The following is a 23901-nucleotide window of genomic DNA, read 5'->3' as shown; positions in this document are numbered from 1 at the left end:
AACAGGATCTTTTGAGAAGTAAATGAGATGTATTGAAACCTGGCATGTAGTGGGCTCTTAATCGGTATGGGAGTTCATTCCTTAAAATACTTTCAAATGTAAGTCATAGTTGAAAATAAACCTTAAAACTTCAGCCAACTTGACTACATTTCCAGTTGCATAATTTTTTAATTTCAAAAAAAATGCACTTTTGCTTTATTGTTTTAATTAAAAAATAACTGTTCATTGTAAAAAAACAATCTAAATATCAAAAATAATTTTGGAGGGTCAAAATCACCTATATTGCAACCACCCAGACACAGGCTTGAGATTTTGGTAGGTATCTTCCCAGATGTTTTAAGAAATGCACAGACAGTGTGTCTTCACAATGACAGAATTATTCTCTGCGCGTTGCTCTGTAATCTTTTCTCATTTACAATGTCTCATGAACATTTTTTCATATTAAAATCATAGCTCCGCACTGCCGTTCTAAAGGCTGCACAGGATTCCACAGTATGAATACCACTGTCTTTTATTTAACTAATCTCTGCTGAATCATGTTTTGGGTATTTCTCATTTTTCACTACTGTGAACCACTGAGATGAGTATCTATGTCCCTGCCCACTTTCCCAATTGAGTTTCTCAGCAGCGGCACTAATGATATGTGGACTAGATAACCCTCTGTTGGGGGGTCTGTCCTGCGCAGGGAAGGATGTTTAGCAGCACCACCTGTTAGGTGCCTCTACCTGTTAGATACCAGTGGCAACTCCCCGTGACAACCAAAACTGTGTCCAGACATTAGGCAGCTGAGAACCACTGCTTTAAGACAAACTCCCAGAAGTGGAATAAGCCAGCTCAAGGCATTACATACTTTTCATTTTGTTACCCATTGCTAACATGCCCTCCAGAGGCTGAATGCCCTGGCCAGCACCGAGGAGCATCTATCCACCTTTTCATTTTTGCCAGTGTGAAGGTGAGTAAGGTCAGCCCACTGTTTTGTTTTTTAATTAAGTTAATAGACTTGAGGGGGGTGGGGGAAGCGTTGAGCAGTTTTAGGTTTGCAGGAAAAATGGAGCAAAAAGGACAGAGAGGTCTCATTTACCCCCTCACTCCTCACTCCCAGCTTCTCCTACAATTAACATCTTTCATGAGTGTGATACATTTGCTACAATTGAGAAGCTAATATTGATACATTATTATTAACCAATGTCTAGTTTACATTAGGGCTCACTCTCTGTGTAATGACATGTATCTACCATTACAATATCATACAGGATAGTTTCACTGCCCTGAAAATCCCTGTGCTCTGCCTATTCATCCCTCCCTCCCCCCAACCCCTGGCAACCATTCTTACTACTGTCTCCATAGTTTTGCCTTTTCCAGAAGGTCATATAGTTGGAATCATATAGTATACAGCCTTAGTAATATGCATGTAAGTTTCCTCCATGTGTTTCCATGGCTTGATAGCTTGTTTCTTATTAGCGCTAAATAATATTCCATTGTCTGTCTGTACCACAGTCTGTTTATCCATGCACCTGCTGAAGGACACATTGGTTGCTTCCAACTTTTGGCAATTATGAATAAGGCTGCTATAAACATCAATGTGCAGGTTTTTGTATGGACATAAGTTTTCAGCATATCTGGATAAATAACTAGAAGCACAACAGCTGGATCATACGGTAGGAGTATGTTTAGCTTTGTAAGAAACTTCCAAAGTAGCTGTACCATTCTGCATTCCCACCAGTAATGAATGAGAGGAATGAGAGTTCCTGTTGCTCCACATCCTCACCAGCATTTGGTGGTGTCAGTGTTACTGATCTTAGACATGCTAATAGGTGTGTTGTGCTATCTCTTTATTGTTTTAATCTGCAATTCCCTAATGATAGGATGTTGAGCATCTTTTCACATGCTTATTGAGTTGTATTCTTACTGTTGCATTTTAAGAGTTTTCTGCATATTTTGAAAACTAGTTCTTTATCAGATATGTGTTTTACAAATATTTTCTCCCAGTCTGTGGCTTGTCTTTTCATTCAGTGTCTTTTGAAGAGCAGAAATTTTTAATTTTAATGAGGTCCAACCTATCAATTTTTTCTTTCATGGATTGTGCTTTCGGTATTGTATCTAAAAGGTTATCATCACCAAACCCAAGTTCACCTAGATTTTCTCCAATGTTATCTTCTAGGAGTTATCTTCTATAGTTTTGCATTTAACATTTAGGCCTGTGATCCATTTTGAGTTAATTTTTGTGAAAGGCATAAGGTCTGTGTCCAGATTCATTGTTTAATTTCCCCTTTAAAAAAAATTAGTAGTGAGGTTGGACACCTTCATCTTTTCATTGACGTTTGTATTCTCTCCTGAAATGCCTTCGCGTGTCCTCTGCCCAATTTTTAGGTCATGTTGTTCATTCCAATTATATTTTTTGCCATTTAAAAATCATTTTTACCAATTTATTGAGCTGTAACTTACATACAATAAATTTTACCCATTTTAAGTGTACAGATTGATGTTTCAGTGAATGTAAATTACATTAAAAACTGCAAGGACAACCACATCCAAATTTTAAAATCCTCCCATCACCTCCAAAAACTTCCCCCCTGCCCCTTGCAGTCAATCATTGCCCCACCCCAGCCCCAAGCAACAACTGATCTGCTATCACCATAGCTTTGCTTTTTCTAGAATTTCGTATCAATGGAATTAGACAGTCTGTAGTCTTTTGAGTCCAGCTTCCTTCACTTGGCATAATGTTGTTGAGATTCATCCTTGTTATTGCATATATCAGTACTTGCTCCTTTTTTAATTGCCGAATAGTACTCCATTGCATGGATATACCACATTTTATATATCCATTCACACGTTTGTAGGCATTTGCATTGTGTCCAGTTTAAAGCCTTTATGAATAATGCTATGAACATTCAATCTCTGTGCTGTGACCAGCTGCTTTAAAATATTTTGTCATATTAATTTTCAAACTGTAATATACAAGTATATCCTACTATAGTCCAAACCGTGTCAACTGATACCAAAAATGGCGATATAGGATATGGGACTCCAAACCTGTATCTCAAAGTGCAAAAGTCAGAAGTTACTGCCGCATGTCCCAGTGACCCCAGGATGGCATAAAATTCCTACAAACGTCATGGGAAACCAGATGTAGCTCTGAGAACCCCGGTCCCTGAAAGTCACTGAGCCAAGGTGCATCTAGAGTAACAAGACCAGGAAATGCACTTTACACTGACATTTTCAAGCTTTCCACTCCCAGACTGACATTTCTAGAAAAGACATGCTCAGCTTGAGTGCCAGGAGAAAAGGCATGTACACAGCTCTTTGGATCTGTGCCTGCCGTTGATATTTGAGATTTGCTAAGCTCAAAGCCACCACTCTTTGAAGACTGCTGATACCTTTCTGGTTTTAGAAAAAAAGGGAGGAAAAAAGCTGAAAAATAAAGAAAATAACATTACAGGGAACAAAAGGAATTGCAGGACCTGGACCTGTGCAGATAAAGAAACTCTTCCCTCACATATTCAGTGGAGATTTCCATCACAGCAACACAGGTAAAGGAACTGGAGACAAATTCCCACAGCTCTTTCTCTGCAAACTGGCCAGGCCAATAGAAGGGGATTCCTGGCAGATGTGTCAGCTGGTTTTCTATGTCACCCCAACCCCAACTTCACACCATGCTCCACCCCATTCCAACCACCCCCCGCCCCAAGAGTGTCCCCAGAGTGGTAGGTGCTGGTAACTTGAGCAGCCATTGGGTGCTGATCACCCTTTCCCATCCCACCTCCGTTAGGGAGTATGGTAGTTCAAATCCAGGCATCTGGTTCACCTTCACTCCACACCTACTGCTAATATCACCATCATTCTACAGATGAAGAAAGTGAAGCACAGAGAGGTTAAGTAACTTGCCCAAGGTCACACAGCTGGTAAGTGGCAGAACCAAGATTCAGGTTCAGATTCTTATACAATGCCACTAATTAAATAAATGGCGCGCACACACACAAAACAAGTGTTAGAGAAGGAAAGAGGGTGCTCCTTCTTGCCTCTTTACCTGAATTGGCCATAAAAGGTGCCACAGAGATGGAGAATACTGGAGCATGCCCAAAGGGCCAAGGACTTTTAGAGGAGCACCTCAAGCTGGCAGAGAGAACACAGAGAACAAACGTGCAGAATTGTGCAAAGGGCTAAGACCCGGGATGTTCCTCTGGTTTGGTCTCCACTCTCCAGGCCTCCATTGTCCTCTGGAAAGGACGGGGTGGCCCGTGATGTTTAGTTGAGCCAGAGAGAAACTCAGTCTGGTTAAAGAAGAAGGTGGCAGGATTGGGTGGAGAAGTCAACACTGAGAACACTGAACAGCACAAAAATGAGGATATAGGATGGCCGACGACCTGGATTTGGATACCGACTTCACCAATGCTCTCTTGCACAACCCGAGATCAGTCACCAAGCTCCCTCGACCTCAGTGACTACATCTGTAAAATGGGGGTGATCACGGTTACAATCTGTAATAGAACTTCATGTAAAGCTCTTAGCACATAACCCACCGTCAGCATTAGCTATATTATTATTAGTTATTAAATTATATTTGGTCCAGCCCATCCTGCCTGGAATGAAAACCACCACGGGGCCAAATGGGAATGATGCTTGCCCAGGCCGTGTCACGTGTTAGCCTGGGATCTGTTGAACACAGAGGACTTGACCAGCAGCAGTTGCTTCTCCACTAGCGATTACTGAGCCATGACCCCACATCTGCAACCACTGGGCTCCCTACTTCACTTCTCAGATGAAACCCGCACTGATGAACTCTTCCCTGATTAGAAGTGAGAAATGGGATTCATAACACTCAGATAAGGTCTGCGACAGCAGACGTGGCCATAGACGTTTCCTATGGCTATATCAACCCACCAAATGTCTGGAAACGCGGAGCTGTCAACGCAGTCATTTTTTGTCTGGTTCAAAGACATTATCCAGCTGAATTGGATTTGCCAGGTGTTCGTGCCGTTGTTTGCCTCCTGAACTCTCTTCCCAAACCACCCTGTGATGAGATGATTGCTTGTAAGACAACTGGCAATTACAGTCCTTTTAAGAGTCTAGGCATGTATTAAAAGATGAGAAGCCTTGGACACGTGCCGCCAGGTGACCAAGTAGCATTTGCGATGGAAGGGGCCTGTAAATGATCATTTAAGAGGAAATATGTACTTTTTATTCCTGAAAAGGTGGAGATTCTGGCCCTCTCCCTTCTTTACACTGTCTTTCACAGGCTTTTGCAACATACAAAGCACAGACATGGTGGGGGGGGATCAGGAAAGGCTGTGTTAAGGCCCCTCAATGTGTTACCCTGGGCTCACATCTGGCGTCGGGATCACCTAATGAAAGGCTTTTGTGATCGGTGAAATCTACAAGGGGGTGGAGTTAGCTATAGAGACCAGGCAGGATTTCACTTCCACTGCTGCACCAGAGAGAAGGGCCTTCATGCCTTCATGCCTTCACTCACACCCACATACCCTCCTACTCTCCCTCCCAGGGCCAGATCTGTGCACCTGCACTTGCCCTGCACTTGCCCAGCCCTGACAGTCAACGCTGCCTGACCTTTTGCAACCCAGGAGCCTTGCTTGCCTCTGTCCAGTCCTGGCCCTGCCCCTTCCCTTACGTTATGAATGACTGCATAATGAACACGTGGTCACATAAACCGCCCCATGAGATAAATGGAGCAAACACATCTTGTTGAGGAAGGCGATGATGCATTTTTCAGTGGAAGTTTCCAGGTGGGCTTTTAGGAGGTTAATGCCTGAAGTGAAGACAGATCAGAAGGAAGCAGCCAGTCGTGGGTTCAAACCAAAGTTGCTGAAATAGACGTTGCCCAACCAACTCTAAAACACACCCCTCGTGACACCTGAATGAGGTGGCCTTGGGGCAAGTAAAGGGGCCGTCACAATCACCCAGCAAGTACAGATCTGCCATAAAATTCAGTGACCCCAAGAAGTTGTACAACTACACAGAAGCTAAATAGAGATTTCAAAATGGTGCAAGATTTGTGGGGTGCATCACAGAGGACAGACAGAGGAGACCCCCGGGGTTCTGGAAGACCCATGACTGAGCTGACTCCTCTTCCCTTACATTCCCTCTCATGGGTTGTAATCCACTCCTGAGAAGCTAATTCCACATGATGATGTCTGGATTCCAAGGGAAGACACCACCACCTTGGGGAGCCGAGATGATCAAAGGGCAGGCATCAGATCACAAGCCGCCTCGCGTTCCCCGAGATCCTACTGCATGTCTACATGGCCCTTGGCAGGATGAAGACTCTGGTCAAGGCAGATATGGCTCTGTCCTCATGGAGCTCCCAGGCTAGTGGGGAAGACACGTCAATAAACTAACTGCCAAATAATTATTCATCATCACAATCTCAATGAATTTAGAATACACAAGCTCCATGAGGACAGGGGTTTGTGTCTGTTTTGTTCACTGATCTGTCACTAGTGCCTAGAACAGAGCCTGCCACATAGTAGGTATTCAATAAAGATTTGTTGAATGAATGAAGTGCTATAAAAGAAGAGCAAAGGGCACAGTGAGAGCCTATGATGAGGGGACCTAAGCTAGTTGGGGGCACCAGAGAAAGCTTTCCTGAGGAAGCCACGGTAAGTGGATCTGAGACTGCGGAGGATGCCACAGGCAGAGGGAACAGTCAGATGACAGGAGGCACTGGAGTGTCAGAAGGGCTAGAAGAAACCTCCTGGGAGACAGGACCCTAAGATGTGGCCTGAGGCTGGCAGGGGCCCCACTGTGCACAGCCACGTTCAAGGATGCTTTTGAAGCCTCGGGAAAAAAAATAAATCCAAATTAAGACAGCAGAGGAAGAGAGGAAACCGTCAGGCTCTTCCCCTCACTGTTCTCTCCCTCTCCCAGCACCACTAAGTAATTAAAAACCATCTGATTATATATATCCATAAGAATAATCTGTGCCTTCTTTTAATTGCTTAATAGAAGGCAGTGAAGAAATTGTGAATTACTGCCCCAAATGGGACATTTGCCAAGGAAGAATCATGAGCCGTGATCACTGGATGCTCACATCGGAGCAACTAAATATTTCAAGTATTAGAAAGACAGCACAACATAAAGCAGAAGTCCCCACCTCCGCTTCCTGGCAAAGCCCCGTGGTTTTTATGGCATTTATGCCCTTATTCCCAGTGGGAGAGCTATCATCCGCCTTGCCCGTAGGCATGCTGTGAAAAATGAGGGATGGCCTCAGTCTGACAAAGTCGATGATAAAGAAAAGAGTTTCCCAGGGCCCCACAGAACCACGGGCATTTCAACACCACCTCCCCTTCCCGCCCTCCCTGGGAGGACCACAGCGAGTGCCTGCATTTCCCGGCTTCGGTGGTGGAGACTCCTTCATTTCAACAATTGCTTCAGTGTTCTGGGGAACTGGTAGGGTGTTTGTGGGCTCCCTGGAGAGGAGCAGGAAAGAGTGGGTGTTGTCTGCAGAGCACCAACCCCAGCCCAGGCTGGGATGCAGCTGACGGGCAACTCAGGGACCTGGAATCATTTCAAATAAGAGTTCAACAAACTTGGAAGAGGATTTAACACTTTCATCCGAGCAAACTGATGAGTTAGACTTAGGGAACCAAATTGAGTGGACTAGGCAACCAATTACATGGAGTAGTTTCCAGAGGCTTCCCCTCATCTCCCCCAAAATGAATCCCAACACCTTGTCAATTCCTGAGATTTCACGGTTAGGGAATATTTTCGTTGATGTGAATCTCTAGGACTCATAATGACTAATGGTAATTTCTTGGAAGACCAGACTCCTTCTCATAACTAGTACTTCCTCTCGCCCACTTCAGCTTAGCACTTCCCTTGCACAGAATTCAACTTGAGCTGATTGTAAGCATTTCTCAGGAGCAACCTGGGGGCAGGGATTGGGTCATTTTAAATTCAAACCTTCTGCACTGAGCACACAGACACAGTAGGCCCCTGCTCAATAAACAGAGGTCCTACTTCTACACCGTCGCTCACGCTGTGCCTCCTTTCTGAAGTCACCTCTTATCCCCTCTCCCACACCATCAACCCCAATTCTATCTGTCCAGCATTTGGGGCGCACAGCATGTTTCCAGGGCAGATGAAAGAATCCTGGCCTGGACCCAGGAGCCTTCATGAACTCACAGACAGCATTTTCCTCCCCACATGGCTCACTGTGGGTACCTCCAGGATCAGGCTTCGCCTCATGGTCTGACGTGTGATATAATGATCTGTGCCTTCATCTGTCTTCCCCCGGCTCCTCAAGGGAAGGCTTGGTGCCGTATGCATCTTAGAATCCATCCAGAGCAGAGCACGAGACAAGAATTCATGCGCAAGTGACTTAATAAGCGATGCTCCCAGGAAAGCGGAAGGAACAGGCAGGGCCAGCTACGCAGGTGTGTTACCTGTGAAGTCACACAGGGCCTGCCAATCACAAGGGTCTCATGCTGGGTGTAACGTTCTGCTGTCACCATCTTGAGATCTTGATTTTTTTTTAAATTAATTAATTAATTAATTAATTTTTGGCTGTGTTGGGTCTTCGTTTCTGTGCTAGGGCTTTCTCCAGTTGCGGCAAGCGGGGGCCACTCTTCATCGCGGTGCGCGGGCCTCTCACTATCGCGGCCTCTCTTGTTGCGGAGCACAGGCTCCAGACGCGCAGGCTCAGTAGCTGTGGCTCACGGGCCTAGCTGCTCCGCGGCATGTGGGATCCTCCCAGACCAGGGCTCGAACCCGTGTCCCCTGCATTGGCAGGCAGATTCTCAACCACTGCACCACCAGGGAAGCCCCAAGATCTTGATTTTTAATAATATTTTAACAAGGAGCCCTACAAATTATGTTGCCGGTCCTGGGAGTAGGACAGGGGAGTGAAGAAGCCCAGCAAGGATGTAATTTCAGGCTTAATGCCAGACTTAAACTGGATCCCATGGGGAGCTCAGGAGCATAACTTCACTCTTCTGAGTTTGTCGCACCTTGGGATGATGGAGCGGGGCTCAGGGCTGCCCAGGAAGAGGTAAATCCTGGATTCTTCCCTATCTCTGTGCATAGGAAGAAGCAACTTCAGGAGCCCAAATGCAGCCTCAGAAACAAGTCGCAGGTGCAGCCATTAGAAACAAAGCATGTAGGAACCTCCCTGGTGGTGCAGTGGTTGAGAATCTGCCTGCCAATGCAGGGGACACGGGTTCGAGCCCTGGTCCGGGAAGATCCCACATGCCGTGGATCAAGTAAGCGCGCAAGCCACAACTACTGAGCCTGCGCTCTAGAGCCCGCGAGCCACAACTACTGAGCCCGTGTGCCACAACTACTGAAGCCGGTGTGCCTAGAGCCCATGCTCCGCAGCAAGAGAAGCCACCGCAATGAGAAGCCCGTGCGCCGCAACGAAGAGTAGACCCCACTCGCCGCAACTAGAGAAAGTCCACGCGCAGCAACGAAGACCCAACACAGCCAAAAATAAATAAATAAATAAATTAAAAAAAAAAAAAAAAAAAGGAAACAAAGCACGTAGAAGTTGCAGGATGGGTGCCTGGAAACCATAAGGGGATGCGAGGGGGTCTCGGCAGAGTGCCAGAGGTGCCCACCACCACCGTCAATAGTACTTGAGTTGAATTATCAGATGTAAAGTACACAATCTAAAGAGAGTGAATGACTTGCCCTGCGTGACCCAACTGAGAGGGATTTCAGTGAAGTGACTTCCTTCCAAAGACAGAAGCTGCGTCATCTTCCTCTCCCTGCCCGCCGCTATGCATAAATATGCCACCGTGAACTTGCTTCATTGACTCACCTCGCTGCGTCTGCCCACATTTGGTTAACAGCATCCCAGACGGAGCAACAAATCAATTCTTAACGCTCCCCAGCAAATCGCAGGCATCACGGAGCAGGTTTCCGCAGCAGCCTCCCTCCAGCCCCATCTCACGATACCGGTTCACGTGGTGGTAGGTCTCACCAGGGTGACGAGGAACCCTTATTTTTAAACTGAACCAACTGGGATCCTGTTTCAGGAGAAAGCCTTCCTTTAGGTCAAACCTAAATTTGGGGGTGCAGCTGCTTACAAAAGTTGCCCAAATATCCAGTTATGTTCATCTATTCACATTCGGGGTGTCAGCCTTGATTAAATTCCTGATGTAGGGACTTCCCTGGTGGTCCAGTGGTTAAGACTTCACCTTCCAATGCAGGAGGTGCGTGTTCGATCCCTGGTCGGGGAGCTAAAATCCCATATGCCTCACAGCCAAAAAAAGAAAAAAACCAAAACATAAAACAGAAGCAATATTGTAACAAATTCAATAAAGACTTTAAAAAAAATTTTTTTTTTTTAATTCCTGATGTAAGGGATTTTAAGCTTTCTGGAATGGTAACATTGCTCTTTGTCTTGAGAAGAGATGCTTTAATGAAAGGAACTAAAATGGTGGGCACGTGCACCCACTTATATCCAATTTGCTTCAGTAATTTGATATAGCTTTCCATCTGCTTCACCCGTGTTCGCCCTGTGGCATGGAAGCTGTCAGCTTTCCTTTTAGCATGGCCTATTTACCAAGCTCATTGACAGTCTCCAGTCTCTTCTTTCCCCTTCGGCCTGGCTTCTCAGGTTTCATTTTCCAGCCAGTTGGTGGGTTGGATTTTTAACCTTGGATCCCACTGGCTTGGTTGAGGATTATCATCATCTTTATGGTTGTAACGGCTAACATTTACTGAATACTCACCACCTGCCAGGAATCGTTTTAAGCGTTTAACATAAATTAACTCATTTAATCTTCATAACAGGCCCTATGAAGTGGGTGCTACTATTATTCCTACTTTATAGATGATGCAACAGTGGCACAGAGAGGTTAAGCAACCTACTCAAGGCCACACAGCTAGATTAATAGTCAGAGTTCTAAGATGGTCCCTGTGATTTCTGGCTCCCTGATATAGATGCCCTCTATAATCCACTCCCCTTGAGCGCAGAAAGGACCTGGGAATACGATATCACTTCCATGATTACGTTACATTATAAGGCAAAAGGATTTTGCAGATGTTAAGGTCCTTAATCAGTTGACTGTGTGTTAATCTAAAAGGAAGTGATGCTGGATGGGCCTGACCTTATCGGGCCCCATCCTCTTTGAGCATTCTAAAGAGGGCTTAGACTTTCTCTAAACTCAGAGAGACTCTCCTGCTGGCCTAGAAAAACCAAGCGGCTGTGATTTCTACAGCTAAAAGAAAACGAATTCTGCCAATAACCACGAGAGCTTGGAAGGGGACCTGACCCTCACATGGACTGTAGCCCTGGCCGACACCTGGATTGCAGCCTGGTGAGACCCTGAGCAGAGCATCCAGCCGAGCCTGCCCAGACTCCTGTACCGTGGAAACTGGGATAATAAATGTGTGTTGCTGTAAAATGCTAACTTTGTGGTAATTTGTTACACAGCAATAGAAAAATATAGCTAGTAAGAGGCAAGGCTTGGATACAAACCCAGACAGCCTGAGTCTAGAGTTCTCATTTTAACCACTTCTCTATCGGCCATTCTAGATCTGGGATCTGGGATGGATGGAAAAGGAGTTACGGTATAGACTGACCAGAAGACCCAGATCTTTTGAAGACTGGGGCACCCCATTCTCACCCCATCTACCCAGTAGCCACCATGTTTCAGGAACTACATTAGCCAGAAAGCAGGCACAGAGGCAGCCAGCATGGACCTTAGCATCCAATGGGGAAGACGGCACTTACGTAACAAAAATAAAATAAAATAATTACAATAGGTAAAGGGCTTAAAAGGAGAAGTAAAGGAGCTAAGGGAACATGTAACAGGTCCTAGGGCTGAGCAGGAGTTAACCAAGTAGAGGTGAGGAGAGGAGAAAGCTTTCTAGGCAGTGGGAACAGCATGTGCAAAGGCCCAGTGGCAGGAAGAAGCAAGTACAACAGAGGAACTGAACCAGGTCCTGTAATGATGGGAAGGGAAAGAGGGGCCCAAGTTGAGACTAAAGAGGGAGGGAGAAGCCAGCTCAACTGAAACGGTGCTGCTCATTATAGCTGGTGCTGATCCTCTTCCATCAGAGGAACTCAACACATTACCCTTGATAACAAACTCATTTCACTGAGCACCGGTGGCCCAAAGTCAAATAACTGCTTTCTGAGAAGGAAACCAGAAATGCTTCCAAATTCAGCAAGCTTTGAGAGGCCCATGCTGTGACCCTGGCAGCTGAAAACAGAAATCTTTTGCCCTTTGTCTTTTCCTGAATGCAAAAAACTGAACCCTAAAGAGACTAGGCTCGTGTGGTCAGTTGGCTCTGTGAGGTGAGGGGCCACCTGTCAGCGCTTGTCAACTGAAGATAAGGCCCCCTAAAGGAAACACAGGAGAAATGGGACATTTGGACATTTGGTATTAAGCAAGAGAACTCCTGTCTCCTGTCTCCTGACCTCAGGCTTAATGTCGGGGCCCTGACACACGCTGCTCCCGGGCCTCTGAGTCACCATATGGGAGCAGCGTGTGTCCTGGGACTCGTTAAGAGCCTTGGCAGGTGGAGGCAGAGCACTAGGCCAGGAGGCAGTGAGAGGGCACGAGATGGCCAGGGTTAACTTCTCATTGCTGTCACTTGCCAGCTGTGTGACCTAAGGCGAGTTCTTAACCTCTCTGAGCCTTGTCATCATCATCTGTCAAACCGAGTTTCTACATTACAGGGTTGTGATGATTCAAGTAATGTGTGCAAAGCACCAGAACAGTGCCTGGTACACAGAGTGAGTGTGCAAGAAATGTTAACGACAACTACTACTGCTGCTATTACCACCACCACCGCCGCTATATCATCATCACCATCACCATCACCCTCATCATCCTACCAAGTACAGAACTGGCCTTACGAATAAGGGAATAACCCTTCATCTTCCACAATCTCCAAAATGGAGTTAAAGATGCATTAAATACCCAAGAAGGAGAGATTTAGAAGCCCCCCCAAATACTGGGAGTGCTCCACTCTTGTTGACCATGGCTGTGCAGAGAATTCCTCAAGTCCCAAGGCTAAGGAACACATTGTAATTTTGTCCACCTCACCGGTACTCTGAACCTGGGCTCACTAAATAATCTGTTGATTGCTGTCTGGTGCCCTAATTGGTCTGACTCCAGGGAGAGGACGTGCTGATGTGCTGGTGAGAACATTCCAGGCCTTGTGGCAGTTACAGTTTGATTTAAATTAATAAATAGGCATCTCATTTATTTGTTTAAATCCCATGGAAAAACAGCCCATTCCCTGGGGAATCTCCACAGAAATTCTGCCTTTACATCCACAAACGTATTTCGACCATTCTTTGGGGGGCTGCCCAGACCAGAGACGGCAATAAAGGAAAACATAAAGCATTTGTATATGCTTCCCAAATGTACAGAACCCTTTCACGTGCATTATTTCATTTGCTCTGCCCCAATCCTATAAAGTATTACACTTCTTGTTTCTCAGGGGTTCGGTGAATGCTGCTTTTAAGGTTAACATGAATAGACAAAAGTTCTGGCCTTTTAAAAAGAAGTTGTTAGTGACATAATTGTAAGAGGGAGTGTTGGTTAGAATGAATTGTACAGAAGCTTTTATGAGGTTTTTATAAAGCTTTTTCTTATTAAATAACTATAAAACCTCACCAAATAGCTCAAACTAACTTGGGAGAAGGCCAGTCATAATTAGTGGAAAACTTGAAATGCAGAATATTTTTTTAAATGTACTTTTAATATGTGAAGTCCATATAGTAAAAGGAACCCATAGTGGTAAAGCGCCTGTGTCCTTCACAAACAAACAAGACTCTGTGAATTAGGCTGGGGTCCTAAAGGAAGGGAAACAGTCCCACTGTGTGAGCTTGGAGGAGCCAGGTCTGCCTGCTGGGCCTCAATTCCTTCATCTGAAAAGAAAAAGCCACCAAGGGAAAGGACTAGATCACCTCCAGGTACCTCCCAGCTCTACACGACTCGTCTTTTCTAATTATGTTCACACAATTAATTTGCTTCACGAATTCCTACTTCATGGTGAACTTGGAGGAAATGTAACATATTCTAAATGAACAGGGTTCAAATTAATGAGCTTTCACTGTCTTCCAGGCATATTTGGAGACGAAAACGAAAATAGGAAAAGAAATGAGATCTAGTTAGTGCTCTCTCTAACACAGAATAGTGGGTTCACGAGGTCGATTTCCTCTCCCAGGGCACGTGTTTTACAGAAGCCTTAGAGAGAAAGTTCAGGTATTTCGCTTTTTTTAAGAAAAAAAAAGCATGAGTGAGTTGCCCATTTGTCTAACAGTGGGGAGTAAAAGGATGACTGCTGGGGTCTTTGAAGAGCACGAGACAGACACCCCTATGTGGAAGGACATACACTGTGGGAAATCCACCCAATTTTCCAGAACACTGGGACATTTCCAATTCCTCTTCCCAGGAAAAGATTATTCCAGTGTAGCTGCTTAGTGACAGGGTTAGGCAAAAGCAAGGTTTGATTCTTTACTGAGTGTTATAGAACTGTGCCCTCCCCAAATTCATATGTTGAAGCCCTAACTCCCCCCACCCAGTGTGACTATAATTGGAGACAAGGCTTTTAAGGAGATAATTAAGTTTAAATGAGGTCATAAGGGTGGGGCCCTAATCCAACAGGATTGGTGTCCTTAGAAGAAGAGGAAGAGACCCCAGAGATCTCTCTGAGAAGAGGCCACATGAGGACATAGCATGTAGGCGGCTGTCTGCATGGCAGGAAGAGAGATCTCACCAGACATCAACCTTGCCTGCACCTTAACCTTGGACTTCCAGAACTGAGAAATAAATGTCTGTTGTTTAAGCCACCCAGTCTGTGGCATCTTGTTATGGCTGTCCAAGCAGACTAATACACATGCGGAAACGTAATAACAGTACCAGCCGAAACTGAGTGCCTGCTACTGTCAGGCATTGTGCTGCAGGTTCAGATGCATTCTCCCATTTAATTCTCCCACCAGTCATACAATGGTAGGTACTATTATCATTTCATTTCATATGAAGTATTGGTTTATAAATTTGTTCATTCATTCCTTCCCTCCTTCATTCACTGATTTGACAATCATGTGGCCAGCACCAGTCATTCATTCATTCAATAAACATGCCCCAAGCACACTTGAAACTTTCTACAGAGCAAACCGCTTTGATTCCCAGAAGGCCTATTAAGGGCACCAAATGCATGGTCCACGTGGCCCGAGTGTGACCCTGAGACCACACACACTGAGTCTTGAGTGATCAACGTGCCTCTTCACATCCCTGTCTTCTTTGCTTCAACAGCCATTTAATCCCTATTGTTTCGAACCATCTCCCTTCTTTTTCTTCTCCTGCCAATTATGTGCTGACCGCTTTTCAAACCTCAAAATTGAGGTTTGCACATAATCGCTCTGACAATTCCCGTAGTATTGGGGCCAAAACTGAGGGCATCTTAATGAGATGCATAATTGCTCAGCACAATGCATTTATTCACCAACCGTCCTGTAATTCAGCTCGGCAATTCACTTTCCGCCCATCTTCCCCAGATAATGCCTCCAGGTTTCCCTTCTCCAGCCTGAGACATTGAGCCCGAGCATTGTGTTTCTCCCGAGCCCCCATTCATCACGAGCCCCCATTCATCACGGTCATTTTGCTCATTTGCAATTTCCAGAATGGAGATCAATTGGGGCTAAAATGAAAGCATTGTTTCTTGAGAAATATCTCATGGCAGGAAAGGGAAGCTTTGAGAGGCTGGTGCTCCTCTCATATCCCAAAAGAAGATGAATGTAATTGAAATCAAATAGCCCTTTCCTGATTTCATCATGCATTTGCAGACAGGAGAGCTGGTCGGCCAACACCCAACATTTTCTACCAAGTGCACGTGCATGCTTCATCCACCACAGGTGGCCTGGACCACGACTGTACATCAGCAACAAAATACTAATAACCAAATTAGGCTCAGCCCTCTACAGTTTACAAACGCTCTCATCGGCTCACCATTCTCTTGAAAGAATCACCACTGTGATTCCTATTTTTAGAGGTGAAGGATATGAGTCCTGGGAGTCTTCATGACTTGCTCCAGAACGCCCTTGTACGGTGGGAAGGCTGGGACTTGAACTTGGGATTTCTGGCTCTCAGCATTGTCTAAAGCAGCGGTCGCCCGTGGACCAAATCCAGCCGTGTCCATTCATTTACATATTGTCAACAGCTGCGTTCAGACTACAAGGGCGGAGTTGAGTCACTGCAACAGAGACCTAAAATTCTGACTGTCTGGAAAACGTTCGTGGACCTCTGGTCTAGAGCTTAAGGCACCAACTTAGTTTAGCACTTTGGAATGTTCAAGTAGAACGGGATGGTTTGGGATGCTTTTGGCTTGTAGTATGTGGGCAATCATGGAGTGTGGGCACTGAAATATGTAGTCGGCTGACTCTGGCTATGGTTGTGTAGCTGGTGCTGCGGCCGTTGAGACACAATCACACACCCTACTATGTGCCTGGCATCACTCTAAGCATTTTATGGCTTTATGATCACTTAGACCTCACAACAAACCTATGAGGTATGTACTATGATTATCCCTACACTGACGGATAGGAAACTGAAGCACAGAGAGGTCAAGTAACTTGCCTAAGGTCACCCAGCTAGTGACTGGCAGGACTGTCTGCTCTTAACCAGCATGATCTGCTCCCCTCTCTGGGCTAGATGTTCAAGTTTAGCCTCATCTCAGTCGTGTATTAAGAGCTTGCCTTTGGAGCTTCCTTCTCTTGGCATCTACAACACGGGAGATGATGCCTACCCTGCCGACCCTCAAAGAATTGTGAGTTTCAGTGAAGCTAGCCCCTGTGAAGGTACTTAGAGAACACGGGAAGTATGATATAATTGTGAAGGAAAATCGTGACAAATACAACACAAACTCCCAATATGTATTCAGTTCTTCTTCTTTTTTTTTTTTTTTTAATATATTGACTAAACACAGTGGTAGTAACTCCCACCTATGGGAACCCATCAACACAAATGTGCTCTGATGTGAATTTCAGGTGGTATATATGGTCATAAAAGAGACGCTTACAAACGTAAGGATCTGGGCTCTACCTGCTTGGCCTGTCCCTGAAGGGCCATGAGCCACGATGAGCCAGTGCCTCGGCCAATCAGGGTTGCTGGTTCACAACTTAGATTTACTGGGTATTTTCATGGTAGCTCACTTTATGCTCAAAACAACCTCTGAAGAAGGCAGCATCACAGCACCTTCATCATCACTACTGCCACTTTTCACACTCACACTACTGCTGCTAGATTCTGCTCTCCTGACATCAGCATCTCCCAGGCTTCCCTCGGACCCTGGACGTAGGTGGGAGCTTGTTAGTTTCCTATTGCTGCTGTAACAATCACCACAAAACCAGTGGCTTAAGACAACACCAATGTATTCTCTTACAGTTCTGGAGGTCACAGGTCCTAGAGTTAAGGTGTTGACAGTTTTTTCCAGAGGCTCTAAGGGAGAATCCATTCTCGTGCCTTTCCCAGCTTCTGGAGGCCACATGCATTCCTTGGCACGGAGCCCCATCCTCACAGCACCCTAACCTCTGCTTCTATCAGCATCCCATCTCCATCTGCCACTCTGTCTCTGATCCTCTTACCACCCTTGTGATTACCCTGGACTCACCCAGCTAATCTAGGATAATTTTCCCATCCGAAAATCCTTCACTTAACCACACCAGCAAAGTCCCTTCTGCCCTGTAAGGTAACACAGCCACAGGTTCCAGGGATTGGGATGTGGATGTCTTTTGTGGGGCCATTCTGCCTACCACAGTTTAGGAAGCGAGTGACTACAGACTCTGGGTTTTAAATGACCCTGGGTCAAGGGCAAGGGCAAGGACAGTACCAGAGAGGAAGAACAGATGTCTGCTCTGGTTCCCGTAAGTGGGTGTAGCAGCTCCTGCTGCACACTTCACCTCTGAGTCAGGCTTGGCTTTTATTCCCCAAATGGATCCTTTCCCTAGGCCTTGAGTAAGGTGCCCCCAAACTGTTGGCTGTGGTCTGTGGGGTTCCCCAGGATCCTACTGCATAAAGCTTGAGATCAGAAGCACCACCACCTCCCAAGGTTTGCAGTGGGTTTGGACATTGCTATTTCACAAGTTCAACTGGAACAACGCGCAACCGATAAAGACAAGCAGGGGTTCTTAGGCTCAGGAAAGACTGTACCTTGTGCATTAATCAGATAACAAATGGCAGCAATTGCCAGGGGCTGTTTTTGGCCAGGCTTTGTCTCAACAAGATACTTATCATTCCTTCCCCTCGGATTGAGTTATGCCCTAAAATCCTGGGGAAGGAGACTCAATTATCAATTGCAATTGACCCTCCTTCTCCTGGCTCCTGGTTTTTATTTCAAAGCGTTCTAGGCCTGAATCCCAATAATTTTTTTCTTTTTAGCAAAAAAGAAAATCACTGTGTTATATGCTGTTCTCCGATAAGACAACAATGAACAAACCAACCCACAGAAGAAGCTCATTTTGCCACTTGCTCAAGAAAAACGACACTTTACTCTGAGTGAAAAACAAAAACAGTAATAATAATACATTAAAAAAAAAAAAGAATTTCAGTTCCTCTCGATGCTCCTCGTTAAGAAAGGGGTTGGTAAATTATTTCTTTTGTACTGATCACTCAGGATCTCAGTTCTGAAGAGAGCCATGAATCAGCCCAAGAAGGTTAAAGGCATGGTGGAAGAGCAGGCTATTGATTAACAAGAGGTCTGGGTTACGTGTGGATTTCTATTTCTCATTCAACCCCTTTCCCTCATGACCGTGAATAATTGGGTATCAGCTGCCTCTGAACTCCTGTAGTATCTGCCAATTCCTTTCAAAAGTCACATTTCTTTTCAGGCACCAGCTCGTCTATCCTGTAAAATGAAGGAAAACCTACTGAGAGCGAAGGCCCAGAGGCTAAACTGAGACTAACCATCCTATGAATGAGAGAGACCCAACGTAGCACGTGGGAGAAAGCGGGGGTACCATTTGTGAGCCAGTCTATGTGGTGACAAAATACGTTTGAGGGACAGGTCCCAAGACAGCCTTCTCATTTCTAAATGTAATGCTAGCATGCAATTTCCCTACCAAATGAGATGAAATTTTCAAGTGGCTCCACCAGTCCTAGAATGAAGGTTCTTTGGGAATGATGATTACAGAATTACAAAGCTGCTGTGCTGAGGGGATGGCTGGGCTCACTTGTGAGCTGAGGGACTGGCTTCCTCTGATTCAAATTTGTTCCTCTGAAAGATTACACGTGTCCCTTGTTAATGGACTTCCAGGCTGCTCTTGAAAAGTCGAACCCAGAATGTTCCATCTGCAAAAACCACTGGCTTAGTGTGAGTCTACCTACTTCTTTACTCTTAGTGATCAAGGGGTTTGGGGATGAGTTAACCCTTGCCTATAATTCCCTCTGCCAACTACTGCCATGGTCTGTGCCAGGCTGTGGAACCAACTGACACAACAGAAGCCCAGTGGATCTACCAATCAGTGTGGCCAACCCCTCCCCAAATGGGCAGCCCTCACCCTGGCCTTACCAAGCTGACTGTTTACTTTCACTGGCTCTGTGCTTCCTGCTAATTAGGAAAGAGACCTGGAATCATCCTGATTCCTATTTGAACACTGATTCTTGGTCAGGGCTCTGGCAAGAGGACGGCAAGAGGATGGCAAGAGGCCGCCAAACAGTGTCTCCATTGGGCTCATAACACAGACCCGGGGGGATGAACGCAACAGGCCACTCCTGACAAGAATGAATGGAGGGCTTCCCTGGTGGCGCAGTGGCTAAGAATCCGCCTGCCAATGCAGGGGACACGGGTTCGAGCCCTGGTCTGGGAAGATCCCACATGCCGCGGAGCAACTAAGCCCGTGCGCCACAACTACTGAGCCTGCACTCTAGAGCCCGCGAGCCACAACTACTGAGCCCGCGTGCTACAACTACTGAAGCCCACGCGCCTAGAGCCCGTGCTCCACAACAAGAGAAGCCACCGCAATGAGAAGCCCGTGCACCGCAACGAAGAGTAGCCCCCGCTTGCCGCAACTAGAGAAAGTCCGTGCGCAGCAACGAAGACTCAACTCAGCCAAAGATAAATAAATAAATAAAATAAATTTATTTTAAAAAATAAAAGAAGAAGAATGAATGGAGGAGACAATTACAGATGGTCACTGTGCCTAGGCAGGGAAGAACTCAAAGAAGCAATCTTCCAACTCTTAAACCCTCAGAAGCACTTCCTGTAACTTGCCTATTTCAGGTACCACCTCTGGCCTGAGCAATCTTGCTCCTGGTTTAAAGATGCTCTGTCTGACTCGTGAGGGGTGAGTGAGTTTCTGGGGGAGACTGAGAAGCCAGGAGAGAAGTGGCCAGCACAGGAGGCCCCATCATCCTTGCTCCCCTTCACCACATCCTGCCCGCTGGGATAGAAGGGGCCCCAGGACCAAGCAGCGTCCTTCACCCAGGTGTGCCTGGAGCGCCGTGGTCACCACCTACCAAAGGCAGGCAGGAGCCAGCCCATTTACAAGTTCTCACGGGGAGCAGGGGGTTCCATCACTACTTTAAGGACCAATGAATTGAGAATCAAACGCGTTCGGGTCACCCATGTAGTCAACGAATCTCTATGCCAGCTGAGTTGGTGGAGGTGGCCTGGTCCCAAGAACAACAGGCTGAATTGTGGCTCTGCAACTCCTTGACTGGATCGGATGACCCTGCACGTGTTACTTTAAAAGCCAATAAGGCCTCTCTGTGCCTCAGTTTCCCCACCTGTAAAATGGGGACTGCTGCATTTGAAAAGCAACAACAGGTTGTTTGAATGTGAGGAACTATAAACGTCACTGGGCAAGAGAAGCTTCTCTTAAAAGTCAGTTACTAGAACCCGAACTGTGATAACAATTTTTTTTGAAAAGAACAGTGGAAAGTTTTAAATATGCAAATGTAAAGGTAAAAAAAGAATATTTACTAACATACTTGTCTCTGTGCCTCCAGCTACTGTTATAGGCACTTGACACAAATCAACTCATTAAATCTTCATAACAAGCCAAAGAGGTAGGGACTGCTGTTCTCCCCATTTTACAGATAAAGAAACTGAGGTACCCAGAGATTAGGTAAATGACCCAAGGTTACTCTGCCAGCAAGTATGGATTTGAACCCAGGAAGCCTGATTCCAAGAACCCCAGTTTTAACTGCTATACTATGTGGCCTCTTCAGCTAGAACTAAATAAATTATTTTCCACTCTGAGATACTTGACCAAGATCACACTGCTAGTAAGCAGAAAGAGGCAGAAATTTAAACTTAGGACTTTGGGCTCTGAATTCCATTCTCTTCCCGTTAAACTCCATTGCTTGAGATCTGCTGCGCCTGGCATTTCGAGGCAGTGGAGGGGGGGTGGTGGAATTGGGGTTGGGGGAGGGGAGAGGGTGACACCTCAAAATGTCATTTGGAGGTAAAGGCTGAAGTGGGGTAGGGGAGCACGGAGGGTCTACCTTGGGTGCCTCCTTCCTGTTTCCTGACAACGTGAGGTCAGGAACAGCCCAAACCGTGAGGAGAACAAACTCAGACTGCGGCCACCCAAGGGAGCTCAGCTCCTCACCCAGCAAATCCCCTTCACCCCAGGAACTCAGCACCCAGAAAGGACGAGGCCTTTTAAAGGCATCACAGTGGCCTTCGCTTCCAGGGTCCCCGTTCAAAGTCACGTTTTTTCCTCCAAGTTGAGCCAGTTATGAACATTCAGCGCATCCAGGGGACCCGAGAGGCTGCCCTTCCATCTAGCCCACCACGGGACTCCGGCTCCCTGCCCCTGACAAGCACCCTGTGCAGCATAAACACAGCATGTGTCTTCTAAGTTTCCAGAAAGCAACAGCGCGCCAGGCTCCACGAAAGGTAGGGACCTCTTCTTGGCCTCTGCCTCTGAAATCCATGCAGACTCTGTACCCCCTGTCCTTGGTCATCTAATACACGGACAGCTGCTGCTTCGAGGAGCCCCCAGGGAGTGGACTCTTCTCTCAGGATGCTGGAGACCACCTGGGACCCTGTTAAAATGCAGGTTTCCATTCAGCAGGCTGGGGTGGGAGCCAAGGCATTTCTAACAAGCTCCTAAGTGATGCCAAGGCTGCTGGTCCCCGGACCTGTCTTTGAGTAGGAAAAAAGCCAGAGCAAGTGGTTGTCAAACTGGGCTGCACACTGGAATCAACTGGGAGCTTTTAAAAAAGTACCGACACCCCCAGAAATTCTGATTTAGTGGGTTGAATGTGTGGATGTTTTAAATTTCCTTTTTTGCTTCCGAAGTGCAGCCAAAACAGAGGCCCTCTGCTCTAGAAGACGGAGTTCCCTTTTAACAGGTAGAAGACGAGTCAGCTACGTGGAGCCCTGCCTTCCAAGTGATCTGAACTTCAGCTTGCTCACGTGTCCCCAGGATCATTTCCTCCTTTCTGGCTTTTGTGCCTGAATAACAATAACAGCAAACAGCGAACACCTATGTCGGCCTCATTCTGTGGATTCAAATTCAATCCTCACAAGGACCCTGTGAGATAGATGCTAGTATGTATTATCCTCATTTTACAGGTGAAAAACCTGAGGCACAGAGAAGGTAAGCAGCTTCCCCAAGTCACAGCTGGCAGGCGGTGGCTATGGGGTTCCAGCTGGTTCTAAGGCCCGTGCTCTTAACCACGGCTAGGGAGGGCCTCAGACATGCCCCTTTCTCTCAGAACTTTTCCCCAAATACTGGGACAGGATGTGAGGCCTGGATCCAAGCAAGCAGTGAGCTGGCCGAGCTCTCCACAGCCAAGCCCTGCATCGGCGAGACGCCGTTACAGCTGTGGGCGTATCTGTGGACATCCCGTAGGGCACGGGCTGGAGATGGAACAGGCGGGCAGAGCGGTTTCCCCAAGAGTCCAAATGACTGCCAGAACTGTATGCTGGCCATTTTGTGGCTTTCAACCCCTGACAGAAGACAAAGGGGAGGAAACATTGCAACAGGCCATTTTAGGCAGCAGCGGAGTCGGCCTGGGCGTCCCACCCCTGTGGCCTGTTCCAGCTTCCTTCCAGAGCAGCTCTGCACCTGCCAAGGCTGGAGCAGGGCCAACCTGGCGGTGTCCTCTGGCGTGGTCATGTAGATAGTGAACAGCAGACTATCAGCTGGAGACACTGGAGCTGCAGACCTTTCTAGAAGTCAGGAGCTACGGTCAAACCGGTTTTCACGCGTCCCTGGGCTGCCGGTCCTCACCAGAGGGGCATGGATGGGGTGCCCGCCCAGGAGGGACGGTGCTCCAGTCCCTTGAGAGTCAGGACATCCTCTCCCCTTAGCTGGCGTTTATGCGGGGGAGGGCAGGACCAGATGGTCCTCTGTGTGTCACCTCCCGTGTCTTTGCTCAATCGGGGTGACAAAGGCTACACAAACACAGGAGCACATACTCCCACGTGCACATGCCTCGTCTAACTTCCTGGTCCATCTACGCTCCTCCAGCATCGAGTACCAAACTCAAATAGAACTTTGTTTTGTGATGGTCAGTTTACTGGCCTGAGTTGCCCACTAGAGTATGAACTAACAGAGGGCAAGGACTTGTCTTAAGTGCCCCAGCATCCAGCACAGCGCCATACACACAGCAGGTGTCACTGGTTGCACTGCGCCACCCCTCCCCTGCCCAATCCATATGTTGAAAACCTAGCCCCGGTACCTCAGAAGGTGACCTTATCTGGAAAGAGGGTCACTATAGACGTAATTAGTTAAGATGAACTCCTATTAGAGCAGGTGGGTCCTGATCCACTACGTTTGGAGTCCTTATAAAAGAGAGACTTGGACACAGACACACACACACACACACAGGGAGAACGTCATATGAAAACAAAGGCAGAGACTGGGGTGATACTTCTACGAACAAGGAAAGCCGAAGATCAGCAGCGACCTGCCAGAAGCTAGATAAGGGGCATGTAACAGATTCTTCCTCGGGCTCCCAGAAGGAACCAACC

General features: G+C 46.7%; 1 protein-coding gene across 5 annotated transcripts in view; it reads right to left on the bottom strand.

Annotated features, from left to right (window-relative positions):
- The window catches only part of CHST11 (carbohydrate sulfotransferase 11), a 279870-nt gene that overhangs the window by 110192 nt on the left and 145777 nt on the right, over positions 1-23901 (bottom strand). The gene's annotated exons all lie outside the window — the stretch shown is intronic.

Source organism: Balaenoptera ricei, chromosome 10, assembly GCF_028023285.1.
Source record: "Balaenoptera ricei isolate mBalRic1 chromosome 10, mBalRic1.hap2, whole genome shotgun sequence".
NCBI classification, from domain to species: domain Eukaryota; kingdom Metazoa; phylum Chordata; class Mammalia; order Artiodactyla; family Balaenopteridae; genus Balaenoptera; species Balaenoptera ricei.
The sequence above is the reverse complement of the archived record's forward strand: the minus strand, read 5'-3'. Positions and strand labels throughout refer to the sequence as shown.